Genomic DNA, 16,110 nt, shown 5'->3' with positions numbered 1-16,110 from the left:
ATTCAGTTTTGTATATCCTGTGGTTACCACGTTTACCCCGCTCGCACACAATCAGGCAACTTGCATTTCTGTTTTGAGACAGAAGATTGATAATGGGTTGTAGTTGTGTTCTGGTGGTGCTGATTCAGAGTGCATGACTGAGCAACCGAAATAAACAAATGCGAGCTCGGCCTGTTGTCTTCTATCTGGAATTATTCATGATTAAGATGTGGGTTTTTTTTAGTGAGTATTAAAAAATAAACTTTTTCTTGTAATTCATTTACAAATCGTATCGATTGCTCCAATTGACAAACATTTGAAATTGACATTGAATTGGCCTGAAATTGTTCATTCTTTGATCGTCAATTCAAGTAACGAGTTAATTTTCTCGTTGGGGAAAAAAAAAAAAAGATTTCTTGTCGCTCGAATAAAGATTTAATAATATTTACCTTTGAGCCTTCCCTCAATCATATTTCATGCAGAGATGGCATGAAAATTGTCAGTAATATTGACTGCGTGCAATACAGTGACCACTGATCATAAGCAGCAGCGTGGATGGATTATTGCAAGCCAGATCCACTGCTTATTAATGGTGTTGTTAACCTTTGTGATATCAAATATGACTCCTTCCACACCTGGTTGTGTGTTTATTTAACCAGGCCGTGCTTAATGATGTGCAAAAAGAAAGGAATTTGGGTATTTACTGCCTGAAAACACCCGAGTCAAGATATCTTGGGCTTGTTGGCAGCTCTGTAGGTTTTATTGATTGATTTCAAGGTTGCACTCAGACAATGCATGAAGGTAGATTATGCAAGAGAGGTGTGCATGTTTCTTTGGTCATATCCTATTAAGCGTTCTCGCCATATTCCGTAAACAAGACGGTGGTGGAGGAGGTTTAATGCAAGAAAGTAAAACTGGGAAAATGCAAATTATTGACTGGAATATCACAGACAAGGGTTAGTTGGAGAGCAGTAGGAGAGAAAAGGGAAAAGGGATCGGTAGGGAGATGGGAGTAAGGGGTGGGGAGGGGTTTATGAGAGAGGGAGAGAGAGAGAGAACGAGAACGAACGATATAGAGAGATACAAGGTCTGAAAATAATCATTTCTCCTTTTTGTGTACGAAATATGTCGATGACCCTGATAACCCTTTCATCTCTTCCTTTCTGCCATTGTCTTATATTATTGTATGTATGTGACGAATTTCTTTGCATCGTCAAGCTGGTCAGAGTTAATGTCGCTTTGTAGAATAATTATCTCTTGCGCTTACACCCATGGGCACTTTCCACTGAACAAGCACTCTGCCAAATTGACACACTAAAGATGTAGTCAAGAAACGCATACCTGGCTCTTCATTGCGAGCACACTGTTTTTCTAGGACTCTTGAGATTACCTGCTTGTGCTGCATGCCATGCACTGATGATACGTAACGTCCTTTTCTTTAGTCTGTGCTCAAATGGCCATCTTGAGAACGTGAAAAATTTGGGAATTCTGTGCCAAATGAGTTTGGGGGAATTTTGCACGAGCTACCGTAGAATTTTGGGTCAAATGAACTTTTCCAGCTGCCATCCGTTGCAGTGTTATCCTAAGCTTCATCGTTTTAGGATGAAAAAAGTAAATTATATTGTTTGCTGTGTAATGATATGCAAAGCTTGCTGACATTGCATTCTTCCCTCCACATGACATGGTATCACATTTGGCCCTTGGGGTATTTGATAACAAAATCCATAAGTTATGATGTTTGATTCTCGGCTCAAGGATATCCAAACATATCTCCTCTCAAGCTCACCCTGACAGACTGGTTGGCAATATTTACTCTGAATCTTTTATTTTTCATTTGTCTTGTCCTGTCGTTGCATGGTCAAATTATATCCTCAAATCATTTTGGCAATCTCCGCTTGTATTCAAAGTTTTATTATTTTGTGGACAATTCAAATACATATATACAGAATATATAGTGTAGTAGATAGTAGAAAAATAGTGCAAATTATGATACAAGCATCAAATTTGGCATTTCTGTTCTGCAGGGCTTTGTGATCAAATCTGCCCGATTGGCCATTTCAAAATCCAAATTTTGAAAAATTTGAAAAAAAAAAAAAAAACTTCAAAGAAATTTGAAGTCACAGCTGGCTGAAATTCTTGAAGCGCAATGAACATCCCAAACAGAGAACCAAGGAGAGATGCAGTCATCATTGATGGCTCAGCACTTATCAATGCCCTACCTCCACGCACTTCAAAGATATTTGATGACTATGCTAAAGAAGACATCATCCCAAAGGTGGAATCCTATGGTGCCAGGTACGAGAGGGTGGACGTAGTGTTTGATGTGTACAAGAAGTCAAGTCTGAAGTCCGAGGAAAGGTCAAAAAGGGGGCAAGGAATCAGAAGAAGAGTGACAGGAACCAGTAAGACCCCAAGTAACTGGAGAAGCTTTTTTTGAGATGACAGCAACAAGACTGAGCTGTTTCACTTCCTTGCGGAAAAGATGTGTGAAGCACAGACGACAAGCACAGTCATTGTCACAAAAGGAGAAGATGCCATGAGCAACACAAGGAAGTCACTGGATGCTGTGTCTCCATGTTGTCATGAAGAAGCTGACACTCAAATATTTGTACATGCCAGGGATGCAACGACGGATGGTAGCAATCGATTATCATTAAGGCTAATGACATGGACGTACGAGTCATAGCAATATCTGCACTGCCATCCTTACAGGAACTGGGTCTTGAGAACATGTGGATTGCCTTTTGGCCAAGGAGCCAAGGCATGGTGGATTCCAGTCCATGAGGTAGTTTCTGCAATAGGGCCTGAGAAAGCTGGAGGGATCCCATACTTCCAAGCGTTCACTCGATGTGATGTCGTGTCTGCCTTCCGCGGTAAAGGGAAGAAAACTGCATGGCAGACTTGGAACGTCTTTGATGATGTTTCTGAAGCATTCACCAATCTCAGCCAGCATCCAACATTGATTCGTGATTTTGACTTTTTTGAATTTTTTTTTTTTTTTCAAATTTTTCGAAATTTGGATTTTCAAATGGCCAATCAGGCAGATTTGATTAGAATCCCCTGGAGAACAAATGTGCCAAATTTGATGCTTGTATCATCATTTGCACGATTCCTCTCAAAAATTGCTGGTATCTGTCCCACTAATACCATCTCTTTATTCCTTCATTCCTGCTGTTGGGGTTTCACTTCTCTCTCAACTGTACCTTTTGTTCTGTTGTGTACTGATATGTTCAGTGTTCTAGCTCTTCTACGAGCCTTGACTCTCGATTTCAAAAAAAACAATCAATTAAAAACTTCAAAACATGCATGTATTTCATTTTCTGAAATAAGTGTGTGTGTGTGTGTGTGTGTGTGTGTGTGTGTGTGTGTGTGTGTGTGTGTGTGTGTGTGTGTGTGTGTGTGTGTGTGTGTGTGTGTGTGTGTTGTGTGTGTGTGTGTGTTGTGTGTGTGTTGTGTGTATTTGTCTGTTGTAAGAATGCCCTTGTGGAATGCAATTTTGTATTGTCTGTCTGTCTGTCCATCTATATCTATCTATTATCTGATATAAGAATGTGTGATCGATGCAAGAAGTTGCTTTCACTTTTATGAGGGTGATTGTGGGGTGGGGTGGGGGTGGGAAAGGATAGGGAGTTGGGGTTCGGAAGGGATGGGGGAGCGCAAGGATGGGACAGAGTTGGAAGAGGGAGGTTGAAACTTTGGTGGGGGGTGGGGGGTTGAAAGTAAGTGGGGTGGGGTTGAGGTCTTTCAGTTAGGGAGGGGGTGGAGATTTAAGTGTTGTGGAGATGTTGACAAGTTGTGGTGGCAGGGGCGGGGGGTGGGATGAGGAGGGTGTTTGAAGGCTTGGAGTGTGGAAGGCAGGAGGGGATGGAAGCCTTCGGATTGGGAGGGGGAGGTTGAGCACTTGGGGCTTGTGAGGAAGGTTTGAAGTCTGTCCATCTGTGTCTATCTCTGCATTGCCATTTTTCCCAGAGATGGTAAAATGGATCTTCGTCAAACTTTCGGAGGTTCATGAATGAGTGTCTGGTTTGTTTTTGAAGCTTTATAAAAAAATAAAATAAATAAAACTTGGATTTTTGGGAATTTTTTTTTTCAAATCTCTCTATAGTGCCTAAACCTTTGTAGCTATGTGAAAGGTGATATTAAATGATCTCCAACCCCATTACTTTTAGGGTGTAGGGAAGTGTTTTAGAGCCCTGCAAATAAATAGAAAAACCAAATTTGAATTCTTCAAAATGCCAATATGATTAGAACAGCACCGGGCAACGCAGGCTAGCCCTGCTCGTAAATGAATAAAACAGCTTGTCGGAACATTAAATTCGGATTTATTTTATTTCCTGCCCATTAATCTTTGCTCCGAAGTTTTGTCAAATTGTCAAACTGGAAGTATTCACCATAAAGTTTGGGCATTTTGAAAAATATCAACAGAAAGCTGCTATTATCTCATTTCCCAAAAATTATTGTGAGGATGTACAAAGGATGATTTGAAGGTTTCTTTCTGAATATCTTTGTTTTGCTTTACTTTTCAAACAGAGACATCTTGTGATCGGAAATATTTTGGATAACAATTAGGATGAAGATGGCACACTTATGGCAAACAAAGCGTTCTAAATGCATGGGCACGGTGGTGTTGTGGATTACTAAGGTCATTGGATTGATACCACAGAGGTTGTTTGATCAAATTGACCTGAAGGCATCAGAAGTAATGATTTTGATTCAAAGCATCTGGAAACTGAGCTCATCCGAGGGAAATGTGCACGGTGTTATCAGATAGTCAAATGAAAAACCCAGATGACGCACTAATGAACTTCCAGGAGGTGATCCGTCGACTCCTCGTGGCTCATCTGCAAAAGGTACCAAATCCACACTTTGTGGGTATCTTTCAAATGCCCTTTGGCAAGAGCACAACTTGGAATGGACACTAAATTACCCAAGAAGGGAAAAGGTAGAGCTGCACACGCCCCCCAACACACAATATAAAATATTTCATTTTCCCCAAATACTGCACTGTATTATCTTGTTGATAATATCGTAGCCAACTCGACCTAATGAAGTCCATGTTGTTAAGTCATGTTGCTGGAATCCTCAATTCTTAAACATTTAAAATGTCACACGGGATTTATTACAGGACAACATTATGGCACATGCAAAAGATACAACGGAGTTTTGAAAAGGTCTTTCAAGCACTCTGTAAAAAAATCCCCCCAAAAAACCATTATGATCAGGATGTATATTGGATTATTGTTTCACGAAAAAATATGTGATCACTATATTCGTTATTGGTGTGTGTCTGTCTGTCTGTCTGTCTGTTGGGTCGTCGATCCAGTCGAAATAAAAAATTAAAAAATTTTTTTTTGAAATTTGATCTACCCTTCGACTATACTAAAAAAATAGAGTATGTTCGTATGTATGTATGTGTGTGTGTTTGTTCGTCCTTTATAGGCGGCCGAACTGTTGGATGGAATGAGATGAAACTTGGCATGAGTGATCCTTGGGCCATGAGAACGGACATGGGGGGGGGGTCAAGTTCAAGGTTAAAGGTCACGGGGTCAAGGGGTCAAGGTCACCGGGTAACTTCAATTTCTCAATTTCATCCGATCGAGACGGGACCAACGCCATTCGACAGATAATCAAAATTAAATGACACAGTTGATTGACGACATTCACTTCCGACTTCCGGTTTTCGAGTTATGACGTCATAAATTGACTAACACGTCACTTTTTCATGTTTGTTTGTCCTTTATAGATGGCCAAACCATTGGATAGAATGAGATGAAACTTGGCATATGTAATCCTTGGGAACGGACATAAGGGGATCAAGGTCAAGGTCAAGGTCAAAGGTTACGGGGTCAAGGTCACCGGATAACGTCAATTTCTCAATTTCATCCGATCGAGACGGGACCATCGCCATTCAACAGATAACTGTACCCGCCCATGGGCGGGTACTTTGCTAGTATTAGCTGTATTTCCATCGATATGTTTGTCTGTCTGTCTGTCTGTCTGTCCCTCTGTTCGGTCCAGTGCTCCGTTAATACAATGGCGATGTCGATGAAACTTGGTTGGTAGGTTCATACCATGACCGAGTTGTGTGCAAATGAGAACCGTTGCTATGGACACCACCGTTGCCTAGCAACGGGACTTTGAAATTTTTGAAAAATCAGAAAAAAATTATTTTTTCGAGAATCAAAAATCGGGCCACGCACGACTGTGGGCAGTACATTCAGCCATATTGTCAAAAATTTCCAGCCGGATCCTATGAAAACTGTCGGAGAAGATAGACTTTGAATGAACCCTGGTCGAAAACAATAAAAAAACGAAGTTCGTTATATCTCAGAGACTATGAGTCAGATATACATTAAACTGGTATGGTAGGTCCATGGTATGTCCTAGTTATGTGTGAGAAAGAACCGGTTCTATGGACCCCTCTGTTGCCTAGCAACGGCCAAAAAAACCTCGAAATGTGGGGGTATTTTAACGAAAAAACAATCTGCAGCATTAACCCTTGAAGCTAGAATCATGAATTTTCTTGTGCTTAATCCTCAGGTCATTCCCCATCAAACGGACTCATCGTGTCAGTTTCTATTGGGTAGTCGACTACTCATGTCCGCATACCGGCTTGTATGTCTGTCTGTCTGTCCCGAGCATAGCTCCGTGGGTTTTGATCCGATCCTGATAAAATTTTGGTGGGTGGTTTATATCATGATCTAGTTGTGTTTTCCTGAGAACGGGCATGGTGCGCCCATTATGGGCGGAGCCACGCCCAAAAAACATGTGTTTTTAGGGGGTAGCCGATTTCAATTTGCATCTTCTCCTAGGGGGTTTGTCGAATCTGACAGCGGTTTCAGTATTTGGTTAGCCCAATGGCACCTGCATAGCCCCACGGAGCTCGATTTTTCATTTTCGTCCCAAGGTCAAGGTCACAAGGTCACGAACTTAGAAAATTGCGAATTTTGATATAAAAATCCATCTTCTCCGAGGGGGTTTGTCGAATCTGGCAGGGATTTCGGTATATGGTTAGCCCAATGGCACCTGCATAGCCCCACGGAGCTCGATTTTTTTTTTTCATTTTCATCCCAAGGTCAAGGTCACAAGGTCACGAACTTCGAAAATTGCGAATTTTGACATAAAAATCCATCTTCTCTGAGGGGGTTTTTCGAATCTGGCAGGGATTTCGGCATTTGGTTTGCCCAATGGCACCTGCATAGCCCTACAGAGCTCGATTTTTCATTTTTCTCCTAACGTCAAGGTTACGAGGTCACGAACTTAGAAAATTGCGAATTTTGACATAAAAATCCATCTTCTCCGAGGGGGTTTGTCGAATCTGGCAGGGGTTTCAGTATTTGGTTAACCCAATGGCACCTGCATAGTAGCCCCATGGAGCTCGATTTTTCATTTTCGTCCCAAGGTCAAGGTCACAAGGTCACGAACTTAGAAAATTGCGAATTTTGACATAAAAATCATACGATTGCCCAAACTTTTAGAGCTCGGATGACAATATTTTTTTATGCATAATCTTGAGGTCATTCCCCACCTAAAGTCTTGAAACCATTTTGCTCTATCTCGAACACCTTGCCCGTGGCGCCCCCTTTAAGTTTGTTTTACACTGATTTCATCAAAGTATGGATAATCCGAGGAGTGTGAAATGCCATATAGCCTATATGACGTTATATTGCATCTGGAATGTTCCGGAGGAAGTTTTGCACCAAACGTCATAATCCTTGACCCTTGACCTTTAAAGTTCACAAAGGTCAAATTTTCAAAGTTGTGGGAATCGAACTGGGTTTTCGACCTTCTTCGACGAACTAATTCCAATAAGCTATAGCATGTATCCTGTTTCCTTATATTTAATGTCCACAACATTGTTTTGTGACCTTTAAAGTTGATGCAAAGGTCAAATTTTGAAAGTTTTTGAACGAAACTGGGTTTTCGACATTTTGCAGCTAATAACCTGTCACTCCTACCACATCATGTTGATTATTTTTATAACTTGGTCAAACATTGTCTCATCCTTGACTTCTGAAACAATCTACATCGTCAAATACCGCTCGTGAACCATTGCCATCTCCAGCCTTGTTATTAACTAAATTTGTTTTATTTTATGAAGAGTACATCAGTACATGCACCAGTAAGATTCCTATCCCTCTCCTCGATCTGTTTTTGAATATCTTTCCTGAATATTTAGATCCATAAATGCAGTCATGTTCTCTCTATGGAACAAAGTAAAGGCTAATGCATATGCAGTAACATGTAAAAGGAAGACCTGTGTGTTCGGCATGTGGTTGATGTCACACATCCTGCCACCCCACACTTCTCCCCCTCCCACACACACAAAAAGTAAACGTTTATCTATCTATAATTCCAGCAATGTGTGTGTGTGTGTGTGTGTGTGTGTGTGTGTGTGTGTGTGTGTGTGTGTGTGTGTGTGTGTGTGTGTGTGTGTGTGTGTGTGTGTGTGTGTGTGTGTGTGTGACCACTGTTTCTCGACAACCACTGGTCCGATCTAATTGAAACTTGCCGGGTATATTGCTGGGGAGCTGAGGATGTGCCTTTTCAAGGTTTGATATTAATCGGACAAGTGCCTCCCAAGTTATGGCCATTTATTTACCAAACCAATGACAAGACACGTTGCGTGGGCGTGGCCGATGGGGAAGGGAAGCTCAGCCGCGTTCGCCATTACAGGTTACAACGTACGGGCTTCCGGAGAGTGATGACTTCGTGTATTCTAATAATTTCTCGATTTCTTATGCGCATTTATAGATAAACACAATGCCCCAAGTTATGATCGTTTTCATATTAGACGGTGCATAAATTTCGGTAACATCAGAGTGCTGGTATGCTCCGAACCAGGAAGTAATTTTTTTCTCTCTTCTCTTCTCTTTTTGTTTTTCCTTGCGATGACATTGCGAAAAGGCAAAATACGTTGGCGTTAATTGAATAATTGGGCATTAAAACTAAATTGCGAATAATCATAACTGCGAATAATATGCGAACTTCCGTGCCATGCACGTACGGGCACGCGAGAGCGAAGAAACGGCCTGTGTGGTTGTTGTTTCTTGCTCGCGGTTTGAATATTTATTTATGAAATTTTTTTTGTTGTTTTTTTTTACGGGCATGTACTAGTATAACTAATGCACAGTCCAAAGAAAAGAAAGGATTGAGGAATTGTCTAATAATTTGTTGAACCAATAATTAATGCTTAATTTATAGTTCCATCTCCAATGTCCTGATGGTTTATTCTGGTTTTGCTTATCACGTCCATTAAATTATTTATATATTTTAAAGAGTGGAGGTGTGTTACTTTGTTTTGTCATCTCACCATGCTTCACTGATTCGGTACATTGGACTTACCCTAGTGAGAATAAAAGTTTTTGGGGTTTTTTGTCCATAGTCGAGGCTCATGGAAGAGTACCAGTACACTGAACGAGAGAGAGAGAGAGAGATAGATAGAGAGAGAGAGAGAGAGAGAGAGAGAGAGAGAGAGAGAGAGAGAGAGAGAGAGAGAGAGAGAGAGAGAGAGAGAGCGAGAGAGCGAACGAACGAACGAACGAACGAACGAACGAACGAACGAACGAACGAACGAACGAACGAACGAACGAACGAACGAACGAACGAACGAACGAACGAACGAACGAACGAACGAACGAACGAACGAACGAACGAACAGAGTTGAAGACCAAGATAGAGGCAGGCTTGGACAAAGAATGGGTGTGGGTAGGAATTGGGTGGGGGGGGGCAGGAGAGGATGCACAGTGTGGATAAGATGGATACAGAGGGAAACTTTCAGGAGGGAAAACTTGTAATTTGGAAAGAGGAGGGATTGGGGTGGGGTGGTGGTTAACAAGGGTGGAAAAGATCATTGTTTTGAATTGGAGATGTTCTGTGATGGTGGTGAAAAGCTGTCTTGAAGACCTGGAGGTTAGAATGAGATTGAAGAGAATGTGGAAGTTGATTCCACAGATGGAAAAAAGAGGAACAAGTGAGTGGAGGTGAGCAGTGATCCTGGATTTAGTTCGTTTCACCAGAAGGGTGAAGGGGGTTAATGGTGGACTGTGTGCCCTGCAGAAACCTGGGGACGACAAAGTACAGAAAGGAGGCAGTAGAAGACATTGCCCACCGACCTGTCTGCGATGGCGAAGTAATGGGCCCATATACTCGGCTTCATTGTAGCAGATTCCAATAATCTTAAAGGCCTTGGTTTCCATGGCATCAAACTGAGCAAGATGTGAGGCAGTGGAGCCAGCCCAGAGGGGAGACCAGTATTCCATCAAGCTGTGGATGAAGACCTTGTAGGTGGATGGGAGTTCAGGTGTGCAAAGGAAGGAATTTGTACGATGGAGGATGTCCAGTCGGTGACTGGCTTCGGAAGCCAACTTTAAAATGTGGTTTTCTCAAGAAAGATCATGGCTGATACCCAGGAGTTTGAATGACCGATGAATGAATGATGGATGTTTTTTTTGTTTTTTTTAGATTGCCAAAAGGTTCATCTTTATCATTGCTGTTGCTCCAACTTTCACTGGTACAATTTCAATGCTCTTCTGCTTCCAAGATCTTTCCACTTCATTTTTGAGTTCCTGGTATTTGGTCATCTTCTTGATTTATGTGTTATTTCGGCCAAAATTGCTGGGTACTGATACCTCAATTCGCAATGTCTTATTTTATGTTTTTTGTCCCTAAATAAGATATCCGGTTGCAATGCTTTGTTTCCTCGCTGACATGATCAGGTCTTATATGAGCAATACATCCTTGGTTTCAGTTATCGCTTTTGGTTCACGTTTCCATGAGTTTTCTGGAACTGGGATATTGAAATTTCTGTAGATGTGCCAGTGAATTGCTACACATACTTTGTTGTGCCTTTGTGTGTACAGCTGTTCTGATATCAGTTTTTTTTACATCCTGATAGGAGGTGACTTGTGCTTTCTATTTCTACCTTGCAAAAAACCCTACACCTGTCTGATTGACCCAGTCCCACCATCTTCTTAAAACCGTTGGTATAGTGTCCTTGGTCTTGGGAATTTATTATAATTTGTTCTCCATACCAGTTTAGCTGACGTCTTCTTAGCCATTACAAAGAGCCTTCTTTGTCTATGCCCATCCAACTCTCATTCTTTTTCTTCTTTTTAAACATCTCCCTGTTCCTTTGCCATTCTCAGTTGTCAGTGAATTTCTGTTGATATTTCACTTTATAGTTTTCTTTTTTCTTTTGTTTGCAATTTTTGGGCCTTTATTAATTGCTGTTTTGGTTTCCTGTGTGACATCTTCTATTCACACCTGTCTTTGTAAATTTTTTTGCTTGATGGGTTAGAGATACCTTCCCTGGTTTGTTGTCTTCGTGTTTGCATACAGATTGGATTCGGTAATATGTTGAACTCTTCACATACTCTGTCAACCCTATAGTTGTCATTTTGTGCACTTGGTTGAGTGCAATCAGGCCGCTACCTCCTCCTCGTCTTGGTAGGAACGTTCTTGGGATGCACTGATTTTTGTAAGTCATTTTGTGGATAGTGAGAAGCTTCCTTGTTTCAATATCTAGTTTATTGATTTCTGCTTGTGGCCAGTTTATGTTTCTACAGCTGCACTGAAATGCTGGTATTGCGAGTTGTTTATGCCTTTGATTTTGTTCCTTGGAGAAAGGTACGTTTTCAGGATTAACCTCAGTCTAGGCAGGTATTCTTTGGTAATTGGTTTGCACATTTGTTTTTGTAATTGTTTTGCACATTTATATTGACATATTTGGTGGCCCTCTTCTTCTAGTCTGGGGTATTTGTATGATACTTCGTTGTCCAGCTCGGACTGTATTGTTGTATTTGGGTTTATTTTGTTTTGCGTTGTCCATTTTTGTTGGTTTACCTTGCACGAATGTGCTTGGCACATTCAAATGAGCCAAATTCTATTTGAATATCATTGGAGTACCGTTTCACAAATTTCAGTTGTTCTGCCATTTTTTCTTCATTCAATGTGAAGACCTTTAAATCATCCACATACAGTATGTCTCACTTTTCTTGACTCTTTGGATGTTCATCTATGAGATGTTAGAGTGTATCTGTGTCGTTTCTTATTAATGAGGTTGCTCACTGGGTCCAAGGGTGGGGAAAGGTTGTCACCCTGAAAGATCCTGCATCATATCTTCACCCCTGGTATTTTTATCTTTCCTTCAAAGTGCTGGAACATCAATGTTTTATTCCAGTGTTGCTTTTTCAATCAGTTTTGTGACTTGGAGGTTTATTTTGTACAATTGCATGCATTTTATCATCCATGAATGTGGGACACCATTGGAAGCTTTTTTTTATCGTCTATGCACACTCACCTCTAAGCTGTCAAGCCTGGGTTTGAATCCAGCACCAGCATTTACCTGTCACCCTGTTGTTTCACAGGCAGATTCATCAATGTGTGTGCCCTCCCTCAGATGGATGTTAAACAGGCATCCTGTCTGCCAGCATTAGTTGGTGTACGATAAAGATCCCATTGTGTCCTTCCTGAAGAGTAGGCGAGCTCTCGCCTGCACCATCGCCAAATAACAATTCCTGCCTAAACCAGCAGAAGGCATTGTATTAGCGGCACATCTGCATCCTCAGTCAATGATGCCACCCTGCAGGCTTGTCCTGCCGAGAAATGAAGATAGTCTATCCTGGCTGTGGACAACTTAGTTCTTCTTGTTTTACCGTTTTCGAGTATGGCTTTTTTGTTTTGTGGTCCATATACTCAGGTGGTCTATTGTTAGGTGGAACTTAGGTGGTCTATTGTGCAGTTGTATCGTTCCGTTGTATGTGTGACTGTGTGAGTGTGTTGTACTTGTATCTAACCATCTCTTTTTCCACTATTTTGAAAATATTCTTTTAAATCATAAAAAAAAAAATGTATATATATGTCAAACCGTCGTGTCTTTGTGTGTTCATCCGTTTATGGCGGTTGCTTCGCTCGCTGCATTTGAAAAGTTGCCGATTGGTTATTTTGCATCTTGATTTACTTTTCTTGATACAATATAGTCAATCACTTTGTTGTCCCTTCCAGCAATCAATAAAATCAACATGAACATCTGGATTAAAGTAGATTTAAGACAGATTTTCATGGAGTAAAACAGTTTAAAATTGCTATGTTTTGCCTTTTATTTTTAGAGAAATCCAACTTCTACCGCCCCGTATTGCACCCCCATTTTGCTGTGGGTGGAACAAGTAGCTCAGACCTTTGGCTCTTGAGTGAAACCAAGAGTGTACACAATTAACGTTTTGAAAGGCCACGAAATTATTTAAATTGAAAGATTAACTTAAACTTTTCCTGTCACTGGGGACGGATGCATTTGCTAGTAATTCAATATTTTAGGGTAGAAACTCAGCAATATACATCGGGTTTTCATAAAGCTCTCTGAATGAGCTACTCTCAATAGTTCAAGCAATGACAACTTTCTCATTTTCAACATGCACGTACTAGTATATATAATTAGATAAAGATATCCCGATGAATTACACAGACCTATTTATCAAAAATGTATAATTGCCAGGATATTTTTGTAAAAACACAAATATTAATTCCAACAGTCGTCTTGTTATAATCAACAAATACATTATGTGGACTTGTCATTACATTGACATATTGTGAAACTGGGAACACCCTCCCCTCCCTGCACAATCCCATCCCTCAGCATCCTTCACCTCAACAAAAGCTACATCATAAAAATATGTCCCATTGGTGTTTAGGGAATTCTTCCAATGTCCAATAATTTAAAGTTTTTATTTATCTTCTGGGCTGGCAGGATGGCAAGATGTATGCACACTCGCCTCTTAGCTGTCTCACCTGGGTTTGAATCTTGCCCTTGCTTTAAACTGTTCCACGGGCAGGGTCATTCATCAATGTGTGTGCCCTCTCTCCGTTGGATATTAAATTGGGCATCCCGTATGCCGGCATTAGTTGGTGGACGTTGAAGATCCCACGGAGTCCTCCGTTATGAGTAGGTGAGCTATTGCCTGCACCATCATCAAATTCCGAATTCCATTCATGCTGGGAAGGCAATGGCAAACCATCCAGTGCAATCCTAGCCATGAAACTGGCTGTACAGATGCTCTGTAACAGAGTATTGTACATCAGAATCAGAGTCAGGAATATACCTTCTCATTTAATGAGAACATGTAAATGTTTCAAACATTGCAAAATATATTCCCCACAAAAAAAATGAAGAAACAACTTTTAAAATGCAAAATAAACTATGGATTCACAGTTCAGAAACTTCTCGATTATTATTATGTATACCATGTTATGCATCTCGATTATACCATGTTGTTATGTTTACATACCATGGTGGTCGAGGAAAGAATCTCAATCAGGAAATTGATGTGCAACATGTAATTCTTCAATGTGAACTGAGCAATCCTGGAAACGATCAAGGAATTCATGTCTGTCCCCCCCACCTACACCCCCAGAATGTGCGTGCATGTCTGCACATGACCTATGCCACTCATGTGATCTGAGTCGGTTTGGGAAGGTCGAAGCGTCAATTAATACCGAATGGGGTTTCTTACGCCAGCTGTACGGTTCAAGGGGGGAATCGTTTGTGTTTTTGTTTTTAACACCGAATAAGTAACAAAACCAAATCAAGCATCCAACACAGTGTGATTTTTAGGGCACTGAGAAAATACTATCAGACTGGAAAGGTCACAGAGAGACCTCATTCAGGTCACCCAAAGGTTACAACCCCTTGTGAGGATCGTTATGTTGTCACCCTTGCCTGAAGGAACTGCTTTTCAACAGCATAATCTCCCCCAGAATGACCTGCAAAGAGCAGTCAACCATTGAATTTCGACAAAGGCAGTTCAGGACAGGCTTCATTCCAATGGTGTAATGTCCAAAAGACCACTGCTCGTGGTCTTTCAAACGTAGTGCCATTGACAGCAGAGGATCTGATGGGCAACACAACATCACAACTGCAAGGCGAACCATCGGTGCCATTTTTCTTAGCACTGACGTATCTAGATTCTGCCTAAATTTATATGATGGATGTGCTTGAGATGAGGTGGGGAACAAGTTACAAATCGTGCCACAAGGCAGCTTGATCGATTGAGTAGGGACAGCTTCATGGTAGTGGCTCGCATTCAAGTTGGCCAAACAATGGATATTGTCATCATTCAGAAGAGTGCCATAATTGGTGGCAGATGCAGGGATGAGATAATTTTGACTTTAGTCATCCCACGAGCCCAACAGCAAGGTTCCAAATTATTTATGGATGCCAATGCCCATCCACACAGTGCATATTTTGTTAATTCTGCACCCTCAGACCACCTCACCCTCATCGACTGGCTTGCGCAATCTCCAGATTCAAGTCCAATTGAACATGCTTGAGACATTCTAGGGAGGTGGGGTTGTAGTTGCCAACTCTGCCCACGGTCAGCTTCAAAGATGAGTACAAGGATGGGGAAGGTCAGAGGCTGGGATGACAGGACTATCCATACTTGCTGGTGCACACCAGATCTGACATCTAGCTTCTGACATCTTGTTTCTAGTTTGTTCCAGCAAGCATAATTTTGTATTAATATTTAGGACTACTTATTTATTTAACTGAAGGTGCAGTAACAAGTGAGGAAAATGAGAACGAAACCTTTTTGCTTTTTAAATAAGTTAAAAGCTGTCTGTCTCCCTCCATTGTGTCCCTCCGCCACACGATTGGTGTTTCCCCATTCTTTCCACTGTTCCTTTTGTTTTGTTGCATTCTGATCCATTCTATGTTCTAGCTCTTCCACGAGCCTTGATTTTTGTACACCATCTTTTTTTTTGTTTTGTTAAAATCGATAGTTTTTTAAAATATTTGTAATATTTAAAATTGCAGATGCTGGAGCCACGTTTGATATTTTGGGTTTCCAGTGAGAGCATTTACTCTTGATATTGCAATAAAATATTACACACTTGCACGCACGCACACGAGCAGAAAGACATTTTTCAGAATTTAACGTTTTCTTTATAAAATAAGGGATGTACCATGCTATTACAACACTAGATCATGGCATTTACAACATGGGAACAAGCAGTAACCCAATGATAATGGCATGGCCTTTGTTTCAACACAAATATAAGGGTTCCATGCTTCCACATGTGGTGAGAAGAGCATAGGAGGAGTAAATTTATTCATATAATCCTCGTCACCTGGGTTAA

The 16,110-nt window shown here is 41.0% G+C and overlaps 1 protein-coding gene and 1 long non-coding RNA gene across 3 annotated transcripts in view; one reads left to right on the top strand and one right to left on the bottom strand.

Moving 5' to 3' along the window:
* Window positions 1-14,352, bottom strand: part of LOC147027804 (uncharacterized) — a 42,496-nt gene extending 28,144 nt beyond the window's left edge. The window contains exons 1-2 of the long non-coding RNA XR_015057285.1: window positions 14,262-14,352; window positions 13,765-14,031 (exon numbers count right to left, since the gene is read on the bottom strand). This is a non-coding gene — a long non-coding RNA (uncharacterized LOC147027804). The remainder of the gene's footprint in view (window positions 1-13,764; window positions 14,032-14,261) is intronic.
* The window catches only part of PC (pyruvate carboxylase), a 587,030-nt gene that overhangs the window by 167,902 nt on the left and 403,018 nt on the right, over window positions 1-16,110 (top strand). The gene's annotated exons all lie outside the window — the stretch shown is intronic.

The sequence above is a fragment of the Eptatretus burgeri genome, chromosome 4 (genome assembly GCF_056783735.1).
Source record: "Eptatretus burgeri isolate ZD-2024b chromosome 4, Ebu_testis_v1, whole genome shotgun sequence".
NCBI lineage: Eukaryota > Metazoa > Chordata > Myxini > Myxiniformes > Myxinidae > Eptatretus > Eptatretus burgeri.
Note: the sequence above shows the minus strand (reverse complement) of the source record. Positions and strands in the feature narration are given on the sequence as shown.